Source organism: Pinus tabuliformis, chromosome 5_1 (genome assembly GCF_031772625.1).
Source record: "Pinus tabuliformis cultivar Carrire ecotype Pingquan chromosome 5_1, CPIR1, whole genome shotgun sequence".
Classification (NCBI taxonomy): domain Eukaryota; kingdom Viridiplantae; phylum Streptophyta; class Pinopsida; order Pinales; family Pinaceae; genus Pinus; species Pinus tabuliformis.
In genome coordinates this window covers 911610362-911628055 of record NC_142305.1, presented here as the reverse complement: position 1 = coordinate 911628055, position 17694 = coordinate 911610362, and positions in this window count along the sequence as shown.

The following is a 17694-nucleotide window of genomic DNA, read 5'->3' as shown; positions in this document are numbered from 1 at the left end:
AATTTATTTAGGAACAAACTTTCAAACACATTTTCAAGGATATTAATCGATAAATATTATTATGGTAAACATAACTTTACATTAAAGTTATCTGCTATTTTATTACATGCAAATTTTCAAATTTTACGCATGTTGATTTTTTTGAATTTCTAAATTGAGTAAGTGAGAATTAAGTATATATATATATATGAAATTCTTCAAATTTCTCATTTGTTCACAAAACAACATTTAGTCGGGTATAAAATTTCCAATCATTTAATGTAAAGGGACTTATCTGCGGCAATTAAAACTCTGAAAGTTTGCCTTCACGGGATCAGCGTTTTCACCCTCTTATTTTAGACGAGATGTAGAGAAGCGGAGATATGGAACTGGAACATGCTATGCACATTACTCCAAGCACTAACCATACACATACTCCTTTACGGTTATCAAGTATGGCGCCACTACAACGAAGAACAGATGGTCTCAGCTAGAGAGAGTAGAATCGGCAAATGAGAACAGGGTTCCTGAGGATTAAAAAAAATTGCACTCCATATGATATTATGTTAGCTGAAACAGAGCCTTATCCAATAGAATTAGAAACAGTAAGGAGACTATTGTTATATAGGCAAAAAGTAGTAGTCATGGACAACAATCGAATACCAACAACAATCAACCAAAAAAATTTGAAATAGAGGGAAAATATATGGAGCCTGCAATGCAGCCAGCGGCTTGAGAAGTGGATGTAATGGAGGATTTCCCGGTAGACGGGAATGAGGTAAAAAAACCATTAATAAACAGAATGCTAGATTCTGGACGAGAAATTCATCAAGAGACTGCTAAATTCTGCGCAAGAAATTAAATTTGAATTTTACGCAAATTTTTTATGATTAAATTCTTTAAATTTTAAACCCCAACCCAAGACATCCAAGCTAGCAGAGGGATTTCACACCAGAGAAGAGGACGACTTCTTTCAGGCTCTTGGTTAGAAAAAAAAAATCCAAAACCCTTTCAGCATTGCTTAAAAAAAAAAATCACTTTTCAGATCAATGCTTCAATTTGTAACTCCTTGGCAATTTCCAAGATGTAAACCCCTGCAAATACAACTATGATCTCTGGAAAAATACAAGGGTTAGTGTATTAAATGCAAACTTCAAAGGAGCGGCCCAAAATTTCTTGTGGCCTACTAAGTGAATGCCAGAAAACCCTGCGGCCTTGAAAGGACGGGACGGTTTCACAAAATAAACTTGAATGCTCTAAAACCCTTGCTGTCCCATTAGTTTGATAAAAAAAAATATGGCATGATCAAGTAACTTGACAAATACAAATTAAACTGCAAAGTAAGGTGTTTCTTCCTGCGTTGTTTCTCAGTGGATATAATCTTTTTATACACACACTTTCATGACAAAATACAATTAGGCTGAAAATAGAACAAGCGTTACCTTCTTTAAAAATTTGAGATAATATAATAATTATGAAACATCCATCTCAACAAAACCATAGCTCAACAAAAGGTTAAAATACCAGAAAAGAGGAATGGAATAACCATAAAAGACATGCAGCCTCCCGAAAGTAACGATCCTGTGACTTTCAAAACAAGTTGAGTTAAAAATCCCAACAAAACAATTTTTTTATTTTATTTTTTTGAAATATGCCCATAGGCCCTAAGGGTTGAACCTAACCTCTAATACTATATGTAACAGCGCAAAATAAACATGTAATTAATCAGCTAATTAACATCAACTTCAAACTATGAGTAGCACTTACCTGTGGTTGAAGTCTGCTTACCGCAACAAGGTTTTTGGGGACGACTCTCCACCCAACCGTAGGCTCAATTGCGCAAGGACTTGCTACAACTGGCCACCCCCGAGCCCTCAATCAACGTACTACTGCCAGTGACTCCTCTGTCTTAGAACACTATTCTCCCAAGAGAATGAATGATAGAGTCTTGGAATGATGGAATGCCTCTCATCTTCCTCATCATCTATTAAATAGAGCAAACATTAGAAGGGGAACCACATGCACACACTCCATGTGTCAACATGCAACTTACTGTTTTCTTGTTTTATTATTTTGTTTTTACTTTTTGATAGTTTTACTGATTTTTACCATTTTTCTTGTTTGATTTCTTTTATTTATTTAAAGCATGTAATTAATTTATTAATTTATTATTCTTACTATTATTCTTGTTTTTATTTCTTTTATTTATATTTATTTAAAGCATATAATTAATTAATTAATTATTTTATTTATTGTTTATTACTTAATATTTATTATTTATTATTTTTATTATTTCAGCCCAAAATAAACATGTAATTAATCAACTAATTAACATCAAGTTCAAACTATAAGTAGCACTTACCTGTGGTTGAAGTCTACTTACTGCAACAAGGTTTTTGGGGACGACTCTCCTCCCAACCGTAGGCTCAATTGCGCAAGGACTTGCTACAACTGGCCACCCCTGAGCCTTCAATCAACGTACTACTGCCAGTGACTCCTCTATCTTAGAACACTATTCTCCCAAGAGAATGAATGATAGAATCTTGGAATGATGGAATACCTCTCATCTTCCTCACCATCTATTAAATAGAGCAAACATTAGAAGGGGAACCACATGCACACACTCCATGTGTCAACATGCAACTTACTGCTTTCTTGTTTTATTCTTTTGTTTTTACTTTTTGATAGTTTTACTGATTTTTACTATTTTTCTTGTTTTATTTCTTTTATTTATATTTATTTAAAGCATGTAATTAATTTATTATTTATTATTTATTATTATTTATCATTAAGGGACATTACATTGATTTTCAAAGTTTGTCCTTCAGTGCCAAATTCCTATGGTCATTGTTGTTCTGAAATAGGTCCCTCAATGCTTTCCAAATAGCATGTGGAGTTTCATTTCCATGGAGACTCGAGACAATGTGGTCTCGAACTCCCTCAAGGATAATTCGCCTCGCCCTTACCACACACTTCTTCCATTTGACCATATCTTTTGCATCTGATGTTGGTGGCTTAGGAATGTCTTAATCAATGAATTCCTTCAAGCCATTATCCTCCAACATGGCCTCCATCTTGTCCTTCTCAACTGTAACTCTAAACTCAAAAACTTTGAAATCTCATCTACTCTAGTGTAACTAGCTCCGATACCATCTAGAAAATCTTGTAGATTCACAAGCTCATGCAATGTACTAAAACACAGGGCAAGAATCTACTTCTAATTTTAACCATCGAAAGCCAATAGATCGATGAAAACAATATGAAAAAGAAGAAGATAAATTAATGGCACATAACACAAGATGTATCTGGGGAAATCCACTGCTCAAAGCCTTGCTATCTGTATTGCATATATCAGAAATATGAGTGAAGATATAAAGCTTGTTCTCACTAGAACAATTCCGCACAGGTATGCTTAACTCTCTCAGCTCACAAGTTATCTCAAGCCAAATACTTATCCTATTTAGCAGCTCTCCAAGCCTCTAATATCTTGTGTGATTCCTAGGATGAATAGCCTGTATTTAAAGGGAATTCATGCTTGCAAAACTGCACAATCCAAACATAGGATATATCTCTGATGCATGCATGATATTTACACTCTAGTAAATAATACAAATGATAGTACATTGTCCCTACACTCTAGTCTCAACTGGGTCTTTCTCATAATTGACATGCATGAGTTTCTGATGAGGGAATCTTCAGTTAACTAGAGTGACACTTGTGGATGCACTAGTGCACCAACTGACTGTTAACTCTCTATTAGTTCCAGAAACTGTTTGGAACTAATTTAACTGAACTTAACTCAGTAATCTGATTGATTTAATCTCCAACTCAATTTAAACTCATACTAAACCCCTAAAACTTAGAGAGAAGATATACATGACTACATAAATACTTCCAACTCGAAATTCCTAAGTGAATTAAGTTAATTAAACTTAATTAACTATTTACAAGTTTCTATGAGAATAGAATTCGATTTTAATTCTCATTTTAATTCAAGGACAAATTAAACTCGAATTTCTTGTTGTCATTTCTCAACATATATTATCTCAGTCATAGTAGAGGTCTCTCACTTCTTCCTTAAGTTTATTCTTCTCAAGTTCTTCCACTTCTTCAGTAATATGGGCTTCTTCCTTATTTCTCTTGTTATTGTCCTTATTAAGTTTAGGACAATCCCTTCTATAGTGCACATATTATTGACACCCATAGCACAGAACCTTTTCCATGTTCTTATTTTTATTCTGAGGACCAAACTTTCCAAATTTTCCTTTTCTCTTTGTCATAGTAGCATATGCTTTATTTGGCTCATTTGGTCCTACATTAGCTTTTTCTTTAGCTTCGTTTCTTCAATATTGCATAATGACCACATATCCTGGAAAGGAGTGGCTTCCTTCTTCCCATAAATACTTGAAGTGAAGTTCCCCACCTCTGGTAGTGCATTTTATACTACAGTGGTCATTTCTATGTCAGATATCATTTCACCCAGGTCTTGAAGTTGATCTCTTATTTCAGAAATCCTCATGAAATATGAGGCTATTCCTTCTTCCTTTGAAATATTCAATTTGTAGAGTTCTTGCCTTAGAGAGATAAATTCTCCTATAGTACTTATAGAAAAAAACTCTACCAATTTGTCATATATATATTTTGAGGTGTTTAATTTTCATACATAGGTGATGAGGGAGTCCTTGATGAATTCTATGAGAATCCTTTGGGGCCTCACTGCCCCTTTCATGTATTTAGAAAATGATTGAGAATATTATTTAGGAGGTTGGGTTATTGACCCCTTAATGTGCTCGATGACTTCATTCTCAATAAGATTTAGATGTGTTTTTTTCTTCCATGTAGGAAAATTTGAAGCCCCAACTAATTTGTTTCTCCCCTTGTAAAAATACATTTTGATAGATTCAGATGAAGTCATAAATATACTTACTTGAGTAGATGTTTCTTTCTCTAGTTGCTTCCTCCTTTAACTTGATAGTGATATAGATAGTAGAAGACTACTTCTTGATAGATTCTTTCTACAAGAGTAATCCTTGATCCATTTTGGAGAGAGATCACTTTGATGGAGTTCTTCAAAGGTTAAAGCTTTTCCCTAATGAGAGAGAGCTTGCTTCACAAACCCTTTTGAAGATGATGACAATGTTATTCAACCTAACCTTATTTAGCCTTTGAAAAAGGTTTTACTCCTTATATGACAGTTGAGTGATGATATTGAAAATGCTTCTAGGGTTATTGGTCCTTTTTTCTGCTTCCTCCTTGATGATGATTCCGTGACTTTTGTTGAAGTAGATTTCTTTGATCTAGGTTTTTGGTATGATGTAGATCTTGAACTTTTGCTTTGGTATTCTTTGACTCACTTTGATCCCTTTCTTGAAACTAAACCCTTGTGTGTCTCTTTGATTAGATGCCCTCTTCTTGACTTTATCACCTTATCTTTGATTCCATGTTGAGAAATCTAGGGCATCAAAATTTAGGAGATTTCTCTATTGTGATAATTTCTTGTGAGATCTTTTTCACTTCTTGATTATAATATTCTCTTGCTTATGTTATTATAAGGTTCTGTTTCATCAAGACAATTACCAATGCATGAACAATAAAGGAGACAAGAGACACAGTACGTAGGATTTCAGTAAGGGCCAAAACCTCTCGCCCTTTGAGAGGAAAACCCAAACAAATTCTTCTTATAGAACCTTCAGTTGATGAATACCAATACCATGAAAAAGACCCTTAACACTAGAGCCCTTCCAAGGCCAAGCCACAAGCCTCCTCTTCACCCTTAGATCAATGTTTCTCTTCCTCTTCCTCTTTTCAGATTCCTTCACATTTTTGGCCTCTTCTTGTAAGTCTGCAACTCTTTTATTTTCAACGAAAACCTTAGATGAACCTTTTGATCCTTGAATAGTATCCTATAGAAGAAAGACTCCCTTCTCTTCTACTTGGCTTCCTTCAACGAAGTCTTCACCCAATCTAAATCACTTTTGTATAACTGTGATCTTTGACCTCCCTTTACCAACTTTGAATCTGTAATCTTCGCACATGTGAGGGTAGACTAACCCAAAAATAGTCCACCAATGGTGTCACTTCCTTCATTCTTCGTTGATGTTAAGGCTCCTTCTAGAATGAATTTCACACTTGATTATCTCATACTTTCTTGACCAAATTTTTGTCCTCCAAATGAGGCCAAGAATTGCTATATATAGTGGTTTTCCCATGAAAATTAGGATGACATGATCATTGGAGTAGGCCGACATCATCCTTCTAGAATAATCCTTTCATTGTAGGCCGACTTGAGAGAGGACTAGTGACAAGGTCTTGGAGGGTGAATTACAAAAACAAATTTGACTTTTATAATGTGTAACATGTCTTCAATACATGACAACGACTCTTTAGACTTTTATGACTAGATGAAAAAATCCCTAAGGGCTCACAATGGGAGCCTTAACTAAAAATAAAATCTCTTGCTCATGAAACCCATGATGCAAGCATTACAATAATTTTATTTTTCTTCTCTACATCTTTTACATGAAATCACAATTACATGTCATTATGAAGAACAATCCTAGTTACACTTTTCAACAGAATAACCTTCTTTAGGCCAACTTGTCACTTCTAGGGATGATTTGTGCTAGGAGGATTGAAGGAATTTCTAGACTTAAAATAAATATCTTCTACATGTTACAACTTACCCAAAAAGGTCTTATACAATTCACAAGAACTCTCTTGACTCAAGAAAAATATTTTTTTGACATGATGAACCCTAGAAACATGAAGAACATACTTGAACTAGATGACCATCAAAATGAAAAATGAAACCCATGCTTAAAAAATACTTCTTTGTTTTGTTTTGTTTTTTTTTTTTTTTTTTTTCTTGTAATATAAAATATATATAATGATTTGAGTACATTGACAATTATGAAGACTGAAACTAGTTACATTTTATAACGTTATTTGCATGTTGTATTGGAATTTATAGACAATTGTTAAAGGTGCCCAATAGTTGTTCACCCCCTTCTCAATATTGGTTATATTTTCAACAATTGGTATCAGAGCATGTTACTTTCAGACTAGTCTAATCACTAAAAGAAAGATCATGAAAAAATATGGATAAAATGTAGTCTCTCTCCAAATACAATTTTGGTGTTTGATAGAAATGGTTATGCATTATGGAGCAATAATAGGGAAATTTACTTGAAGGATTTAGGAGTGGATGGCTAGCTCTTTATTGTTAATGGCTACAAGTTCCAAAAATCCTCCAACTGATGTTTGATGAGAAAAAAATTATTTAGTTGTAATTCAAAGGCTCATCATACTATCACATGTGGATTGTCAAAAACCATTAAGACCAAGGTGATGGGTTGCAACAAAACTAAATGGGTTTAGGATAAACTCAAAAGTATTTATGAAGGAGATCAAAATGTCAAGAAGGTCAAGCTTTAACGACATAGAGTATAGTTTGAAAATCTTAAAATGAATGAATCAGAAGACATTGGAACCTACTTACTTAGAGTAGATGAAGTTGTCAATGATATCATAGGATTAGGAGATGTCCAAGAATCATTGATCGTATAAAAAGTGTTGAGATTGCTTCTTTGAGATATGATGCCAAGGTATCTACCATAGAAGAAACTAGGGATTTTACCAAAATGTTAATGGGCGAACTACATGGCACCCTGACAACATATGAAATGAGAACAAATATAGAAGATGGAAAACCAAATAGAGAAGCAGCCTTTAAAGCCTCAAAGAAGAGTAAGAACAAAGAACATAGCATAGAAGGAAGACCAGGTGATGAATCAGATAAAGAAGAAACAAATTTAGTAATGAAGCTCGAAAGGGGAACTAGAAGAGACAAAGGTAAGTTATCCTTTAAATGTTTCAATTGTGGTAAAATGGAACACTATGCTAAGAGATGTCCTTTTGAAGAAAATAAAAGCTTCTGTAGGAAAAAGAGTATTTACGCCAAGGAGGATAGTAGTTCTTCAAATGAAATGGATGGATAAGAAGGCGATGTAGCGAAAGTTCTCTTCATAACTCAAGAAACGCAGAATGATGACCATAAATCTTCCCAAACAAATAATATCGATTATGAAGAAGAGTTCATAAACAATACAATTAAGTTTGATGCAAAAGAAATAAATATGGAACTAGATACCATTTGGGGAATAAAAAATGATACAAAAATTGAATAAGAAGATGAAGAGAATCTTGGAGAAAAACTGATATATGTTGAAAAATAATCTATCAAGCCCGGAAACAAAAACAATGAATTGAAAGGCCAACTGAAAAAGTGTGAAGAAGATAATCATAAGCTTGAAAAGACAATTAATAATTTGAAGGAGTAGTAAGATAAAGCCAAAGATTATGAGGAATTGAAAGCATAATTGGATCACACAAGAAAGGAGTTGATGTTGACAACAACAAAGTTGAATGATTACTTGAAATTTGAAAAAGTATTGAAAGATTAGATGAATTTTCAACAAATAGAGACCACCTATTGATAAGAAAGGACTTGGTTATGAAAATTGTTATGAATATAATTTATATAATAATAATAATAGTTAATTAAATAATAATTAGCTAATAAAGAGGCATGTCTATAAGGACATGATCGTTCATGAAGGGGCACCTGCCTAGGTATATAAGCAGACCCTCATTTCTAACAATCAATACATATCATATCAATTATTTTACTCACTATTCAATATATATATTTCTTATCCTTAGTGGATGTCTTTGTGTACTAAGTGTTCTGAAGATTATTACAGAGTACAAACCTTGTTCGCTACATTGGTACCAGAGTTTTTCGATCCTCTGCCTGCTCAACCGCTGCACAGATCTAGTGTGATTCGGCCTTTGGCCATTAAATTTTCATCAGCCTTGTTGTCTTTATCGTTGAAGTGTTTCATTACACAAAGTTTTGATTTTCTCCATTTTTCTAGTTTTTGTCATTAGGCATTTGGCCATTAAAAAAAAAGTGAGAGAGAACTAACAACAAAAAATTAAAAAAAAAGAGAAAGAAAAGATATTAAATAAATTTAAACAAAAATAAATAAATAAACTAAAAACATATGATAATAAAAAAAAATAAAAAAATTAAAAGTTATTTTTTTTTTTAAATGTGAAACACAAGAAAAACAAAGCCCATCATGTTACCATATTCCAACATCATGTTTCCGCCAGTTGTGGTAGCTCCGATAGGTCACTGAAGTGCCGCCAATCATGGTAGGCTTAACAAATCACTAAAGTGTTTCCAGCAGCCGTAGCTTAATATAACATCGCAATGACGCTGCTTTCCGCCATTGACCAACTCCGCCATCATCGCCGCAACCTTGTTCATATGCTATCAACCCTGTAACCTGCAACATAGTCTGATAAATTGACTTCCTTCTAACTGCCGATCTCTTACTTCTTAAGCCATACCACCGTTTCCTTTTTTTTGAAGACATACCACTGTTTCCTTGTTGTTTAGACAGGACTCCTCATACCAATCCAATGTATTTGTACCAAACACTACCATTTTAATATCACTGATCTAATCCCACCTCATAAAGAGACCAACTGTTAGTGTAGTGAGTAGAAACACCTCAACGGACTAACAAATAATTGGTTCTTCTGATCGATCAAGTGTTCGGTTCTACTAATTAATCTAGTGTTCCAACGATTCACTCTAATTGTAAAAGAAATAAAGTGTATGTTATTATATTTAATTTATTATATAATTGTGGAAAATGAATTATTATATGAGTGTAAACTTGAAGGATTAATACAAAAGTATAAAGGGTTAGCAAAAGTATAAAGGAGGATATTTTTTTATATTTATAAAAAAATAGAGTTTTTATAGAAAGAATATATATATATAAAGAGGAGTTTTAAAATAGTAAAGATAAAATAGAATTTTTATTCTTAAATAAATTCATAAAGGTGTTTAGAGTTCATTAACTAGAAAGGGGCTTTAGTATATTTTGAAGGCGTGGGTCACTCACATGAGGAATAAATAAGCTCATTAATCATAGTATCATTTTATCAATGAATACAAAATGGAGTCTAATTCAGAAATGAAGGAAGGAATATTTTCATAAACTTCATATAATTATGCTTCAGTGCTATTTAATATTAAAGACACTTTGGCAAGAAAATATGTTACTATTTATATCTCGCTTGTCAAATATAAGAATTATATAAATCCTAAATTCACTACCTAGTTGTTGATTCTTGAGTCAAATATAATTGAAAAATTAGACCTCTAGAATACAAAACAATACGACATAATCGATCTACAATTACATATTGGGGATTATACATTTATATCAAAATTCTCTATTCAATCCCTATGGGATGATCGAAGTGATATAATTTTGGGTTCGTCTTGGATGGAATCACTGGGAACCTTCATCCTAAATACAAAAAAGAAAATTTTCATATTTTCATACAAAAAGAAGAAAATAATGCTACATGATGTTATATTGAAGCCAGGTTCAGTTACACTGGAACATGTAAAACATATCTCAAAAGTAATTCTTCAAGAAAACCAAAAGAAAATGAAAAATATGCATATGGAAGTTGAAAATATTATCGCAAAAAAAAATGAATAAGTTACTCACCTTAGGAGCATAGAGAAAAATTACTCACTCAAATTAAGAAACCTAAAAATGATAATAAATCATTGAAAAAAAAATCTAGAAGAACTTATCATGAAAGAAGCATCAAAATCTTAAAACATAACAGTCTAAGTTGAAGAAAAATGAATGAATATTGATCTAGTCAATACCGCAACTCAATATGATGGCATACCAGTGGAAGTAAAAACATATTCATATGTTGTAGTTCAAACAACAAAGATTTCAAGTGAAGATACAACAATTAACCAAGTGACTTCCATACCTAAAGGAAATCAAATACTTCAAGTAAATCAAGAAATTGACACAAACAAGTTAAGGGGGAATCAAATCACAAGAACTCCTCATCTACACATGAATCACAAGAGCCGAAAACTCAACCAGTCTGTATATTTGTATCATTTAGAACAAAAACAACATATTTATGTTACGAAGAATAATTCTGTCAACAAAACTTAGTCTGATGATCACAATTTATCCTAGTTATCAAATAATTACAAACTTCCACAAAAGATTGATTTAGGATGGTCATATTATTTCTCAGTTCGACAATTTTATTTATTACTCAGAGAATCATATCATCTTTTATCAACAAAGATGACTACTCCAAAAATTTGTAAAGATGCAAAAAAATTACAAAACAAAAAACGGATGACACACTTTGCTAGCAATAAGCGTTGAGGACAAATCTTTTTGAAGAGAGAGGCAATGTTATGAATATAATTTATGTAAAAAAGCTATATCAATATAAATAAATAATAGTCATAATAATATTTAATTCAATAATAATCGGTTAATAAAGAGGCATGTCTCTAAGGACATGACCATTCATGAAGGGGCACCTGACTAGGTATATAAACGGACCCTTATTTTTAACAATCAACACATCAGATATATATATATATATATATATATATATATATATATATATATATATATATCTTCAATTGATGTCTTCATGTACCAAGTGTTCTGAAGATTATTACAGAGTATGAAATTTGTTTGTTACATAGAAAAAATAAATCCTTAGTTGTTAAGCGAAAGAAACAATAATAAATTGATTGAAGAAATAGTATACATCATCGTTTGTAATGGAGGTATGCAATGATTAGAAAGTGAGACTGAGAGCTCCGATGGAAAAATATTCAATGTGCAGAGGTGGTGGTGTTGTAGTTGTGAGAATAAAGAAGGTGGAAGAGGACTTTGGCACTAAAAATCCCATTACTTTTTTGTCTTACTCCTGAAGAGGTGCAGGTCATCAAGCGTCAAGTTCCTTGGGCTTTCAATAACTAAACTCACTCTAATTTTATTATTATGAAATTCAAGTTGAAGAAGAAAAACAAATATCGATTCAATGAATATGAAAACTCAAGAAAATGACAATCCAGATGAAGTAAAAACATATTTCAATGTTGCAATTCAAACGATGAAAAATCCAAATGAATATTTTGTAATTAACTCAACAACAATAGTACCTGAAATAAATTAGGAAGTTGTCACACACAAGATAAGGGAAAATCAAACCCCAAGAACTCCTTATAGACATCTGAATTACAAAAGCAGACAACTCAATTAATTCGCATATCTGTATCACTCAAAACAAAAACAACGAACTTATGTTATGAAGTCTACTAATGTCATTGCAATTCAGCCTTGTGAAAACATTTTACACGTAGTATCCAGTAACCACAATATTCCACAAAAGATTAATTTATGATAATTAGCTCCCTTCTCAGTTTGACGAATTTGCTTATCACTTAAAGGATCCTATCATCGTGTATCAACGATGATGACAATCGAAGAACTCCAAAGGATATGAAAATATTAAAAGACAAATAAATAGATGACATGCCTTGTCAAACAATAAGCTTTGAGGACAAAGATTTTTGAAGAGGAAGGCAATGTTATGAATAAAATATATATAAATAATACAAATAATAATAATGATTAATGATTAATTAACTAATAATTAATATTTAAGAAGCATGTCTCTATGGACATGACCATTCATGAAAGGGTACCTGCCTAGCTATATATGTGGGACCCTTAGTTAAAATAAAATCATCACACACACATACACACATGTATTTATTATCCTCAATGGATGTCTTTGAATACCAAGTGTTCTAAAGATTGTTATAGAGTACAAACATTGTTTATAACATTGGTATCAGAGCATTCATCTGAGCATACAAACTTTGTTCATTACACAATAGTTTAAAAACAACAATAATAGATAAAGAAAATACAAAAATACTAATAAGGGAAGATGAAGAAAAGTCTAGAAGTTATGTCAATGCTTTGAGAGGTGAAAACAACAAACTGTTGATAATGTTGGCATTGATGTCAAATGATTAAGTTAAGGTCATTGATCTAATTGATTGGTGTTGATTGTGTTAAGATTAATTTATGTTGAAAGATTGCTTGGAATGCAAAGGCTGAAAGTGATGTGAAGTGCAAAGGCTATGATAATTAATGTGAAGGTTGAACATTGTTGATTGGTTGTCATTGATGAAAATGAGACATGATATATTGAGGCACAAGTTGGAAAACATATGCTTTCGTTAAACAAGAAAATTGTATGGTACAAGTTTGGAAAATGTATGCAATAAAAATATGATTTATCTCTTGTAATCATTACCGTTAAGCTATATTATTTCAACACTATTTTATATTACAAAATTTAGTTTTTCATATTTGAAAATGAAGAGACATGTAGTGAACAAATTTACAAGACCAAGAGACAATGCCTCATTTCATATTCCTGCAGAGAATACAAAAAACCAATAAGTCATGCTTATAACATATACATTATTGAACGGAAAAATGACCTTTTTTGAAGTTAAGTAGTTTGAATGAGAGGGTTCATGAGCAACAATATAAGAGGAACAAAATTGTATAAGAGAAGCAAAGAAAGTATACAACAGACCTAAAAGCAAGATTTTATATTAGGTAACCAAAACACTTAACTTGGTATTGTGATTGATAGATTGTAGTCCCTTTTCAAGTTGCAGCTTGATAAAGAACAAGTTGTAGCATGTTGAGGTAGGAGCCTCTAGTGGATTGTAACCTGCAAAAAAATTTGTGGGAGTTCGAGCTTCCTTTGAGGTAGGAGCCTCTTGTAGGTCAGAACCTACAAAAATATGATGTAATGGGGAAGTAGGAGCCCCTTGTAGGTTGGAGCCTACAAAAATTTGATGTAATGATGAAGTAGGAGCTTGCCTAGACATCACTTTCAGCTAAACATTTGTGGTTTTATCTCTTATGGGTTTCCACTTATATCTGGTGTCTTCATGTGTTGTTTCTTGAATATTGTGTGAATTCTCTTGAATTATGAATAAGTATATTTGCAAATATATCTCTCTAGTAACTGCAGAAGGAAACCATTAATAATTGAGTATATACATAAATAATTAACTGCATACGAAGAAATTTAAGCGGAGAAAAATTGAAGTTTAAAATTATTGATCGACCCCCCCCAATAAATTCCAAGCATAACTATCAATTGGTATTAGAGCCAGTTCCTTCAATATTATTCTAACAACTGGAAGGAGATCCTAAGTCATAAGAATGCTTAGTCAAGAAGGATGCTCAACAAATAAAGCCCCCCTATTTACTAGCACAAACTATGCCTTTTCAAAAGTGAAAACGAAGACATATTTAATGTCTCTTGGAGTAGAATTTTGGGCTACTATGATGGTAGGGTATGAAGTGTTGTCCTTTGAGGTAACCTAAGGTCAATTGGCTATGTCAAAGCATCTAAAATGTTTTCTTGATTTTAATGGTTTGGATGACCAATGAATTGTTTAAAAACATGTGCTTTAAACTTAGAAATATCCTTAATAAAGCAAAAGGTTGTTCTTCAAATACATATGGTTATTTTGATTTAAGTAGGAAGGATAAGTAGAATATAGAGAAATATAAGTGATTTAATATTCAGATTGAATATTTAACCATTTATAAGCAGAAATCAAGAAAACAATGTTTCCTAGATCAACAGAATATAATAAAACTATTACAAAAATCTAGTGCAATTTAAGTTCAAAGAGGAATTTACAATAACAGATAGTCTTGTAAATTAATCTCTTATTTAAATGAAACTTCACAGTAGATTCAAAATGAAACTGAGATTCAATTAAATTTTCAATCAGATGATTGTAAAAGAATTGAATTATATGAAGAATACATAATGAAAAACATGATGAAAACAACTCACTGAGAGACAAGCCATATGAAGTAAATCCAGAATCTTTTATTATATAAAAAATGCTCCAGCCTAGTACAAATCTGTGTGATAACTGGTTCAAGGGTGCAACCCTCAATACTTCAACAGGATGAAGTATTTAAACAAAATTACAAAATATTACAATAAATTCCTGAGTGACATGACATTCTATTATTACTTAAAACTAACGGAAACAGAAGTAATTCGATAAAAAAGAATGAATCTAAACATCTGGCCCTATTTTGAAGGAAATTTGTTGCTGAGTGGCCACTATTCAGGTGTTGCGTTAGTGAAGCTGATCTGTCCTCTAATCCTAAAATTCACACAACTTTTCCCACCGTTCTTCATCTGGGATTGCTATCTTGGTTACCTTACGGTAGATTTCATCTACCTCAGTATACCAGGCAAAAGTGGGTTTTACAGTGAAAATATGTTTTATCTCATGTTGAATAAAACATATGTTGTTGATGGCTTCGTAAAACACCCTGCCTGTCATGGAACCTTTGATGTTGGAGGACTTGGTTGTATCCCTGGCAATATCCTGAAGCTTCTTCATGTAGTCTTCCCTGGTCATTAATTTATCATTGATTACAAACAGTGAAGGCAGACCCTTCTTGTTCAATGCATCAATCCTTGTGAAAAATATGTTGACTTCCACTTCAAGAGTGTGACACTTCTCTATCAACTATACAACTAAATTCTTCCTGGTTAGAACTTTCTTCAACTCCAGGATGGTTTCAGTCTTGTCATCCACTCCTAGATCACCCAATTCATACCTATTCTTCGAGTTGAGGAACTTTATAATGATGTTGGTTGTAGCAAGCATCTCTCCCAATTGAGCATTTATATTGGCAATGGTATGCTTTGCCTTTTCCATCAACTCCTTCTGCTAAAAAATAATTTGGATACATGGCCAAATTTCATCTATCTCCTCAATTATTTTGTTCCATATGATTTCCTTAACATTACCTAGAGTGTGGCAAATAGAAGACTCAACTGCTGACTTCTTCCATACTTCTATTTGATTTGAGCTCTCTGAAGTTCTGCTGCATGAAAAATCTCATATTTTTGGCGATGATCCTATAGAAGTTTCACTTGATCATGCAACTTCTTGATTTCCTCAGTTTGAAGAGACATATTTTGGACTACATTGGCCAACTGGTCTGCAACATCTCCTATACTTTTTGTAGCTATAGGAATGACTATGATGGGGAGTGCTTCCAAGGGGACAGTCTTTATAGTAGCTTTTTCCTTTTCCTTAATTAGCTTCTCCATCTTTGTCTCCATTTGCTTGAGCTGTACAACCTGCTCCATGATGAGTTTCATCATATCTTCTTTTTGAGTCTCTGTCTCTGTAATATCCTTAGCCAGAGGATCTTCAGTAGCTAGCAGTTTTAACTGCTTCCTCAATGCTACTATATCCAAATTCTTCTTCTTGACAAGTTCCTCTGCAACATTGATGTTTGCAGGATCATAACCCAGTTTGATTACCAAATCCTCCAGGGTTTTAATCTTGGTGTCTTTGGCAAGTGCAGAGACCTTCTCCATATTTAGCTGTGACTGGACATTTTCTAATGTAACCTGTAATTTGGACAAAGTCATGGAAGTGTTAGTGATAGTAGAGAAAATCATTTCCCCAGTCTGCTTATGCATCTCCATTTGGTCAATGGGATGTATATCCTTTACATCAAACTCAAAAGATGTCTTTTGTAGTATGATGCTCCCTTGGGCTGGGGAACTTGTGCTTGTAGGAATGCCATTTGCATTTTCCCCTTTTCTAAGTCAAAGGCTGACAACAGCCTGCTTTGGGCACCAGAAGTCTGTTTCCAGAACTGGTTGTAAGTGTTAATCTTCAAGGCTTCATTTCTGACTTTTATCTCCTTGAAGATGTCCATTATGCTTTTCTCTGATTCACTTGAAGTAGATGTAACTGTCTGCATTATTTGTTGCTTCTCTTGTGAAGTTGTGGAGGTGGTAGGAGACTGTGTGGATTGATCACCCACTAATGAGGAAACAAGTGGCTCATTAGTGGTGATAATGGTCTGTTGCTCTGAATCTTTGCTAAGGCTTAGTCTAGAACTAAGCTTGGCCTTCTTTCTGTACATTATTTTAAACCCTTCACTGAAGATGTTAGTCCCTGTTGACCTCTACTGGTCAACTACCCATGCAGTACACCCCCCTTTTCTTTGCAAAAAGGGGCAGCACCTGATCAGCGTGTCCGTGCCATCCAGCAGTCATCAACAGCTTGATCATCTGATTGTAAACCCAGTCTGCATGTATTAATTGTAAATAATCTTAGCAGACATGAGTCATGTATGTAAATTTGCCTAGGTGGACCTAACTTTCTAGTGGTAATCTACGTCCCGGAAGGTTTTTCGTCTCACCGATCCACGGATCGGCAGAGTTTTCCTTCAAACCTGACCCCAAAGCCGGGATGGATTTTGTCATTAGAACTTTAGGAGAATCCTAGTGTGTTGATCTGCTAGATTATAGTTGTGTCGCAGAACTGGGTGTTTTGTGAGGGTCTGTATTAAGTGGGTTTGTCCCCTTGAGATGTAAATTGTAAAAAGTCATCATGAAATGTGTCTTGAGGGTTGAAAATGTTTTAAATCCCCTCGTGAGTCCTAAGTCCTAGGTCCTAGGTGATGTTTCCAAAGGCTTAGTTCGATGATCCATTTAAAAAAATGAAATAAAATAATAAAATAAATAAAAATTTAAAAAATAATAATAAAAAATTTAAAAATTTAAAAATTTTAAAAATAATAATAAAAAATTTTAAAAATTTTAAAAAATAATAATAATAAAAAATTTTAAAATTTTAAAAATAATAATAAAAAATTTTAAAATTTTAAAAATTTTAAAAATAATAATAAAATA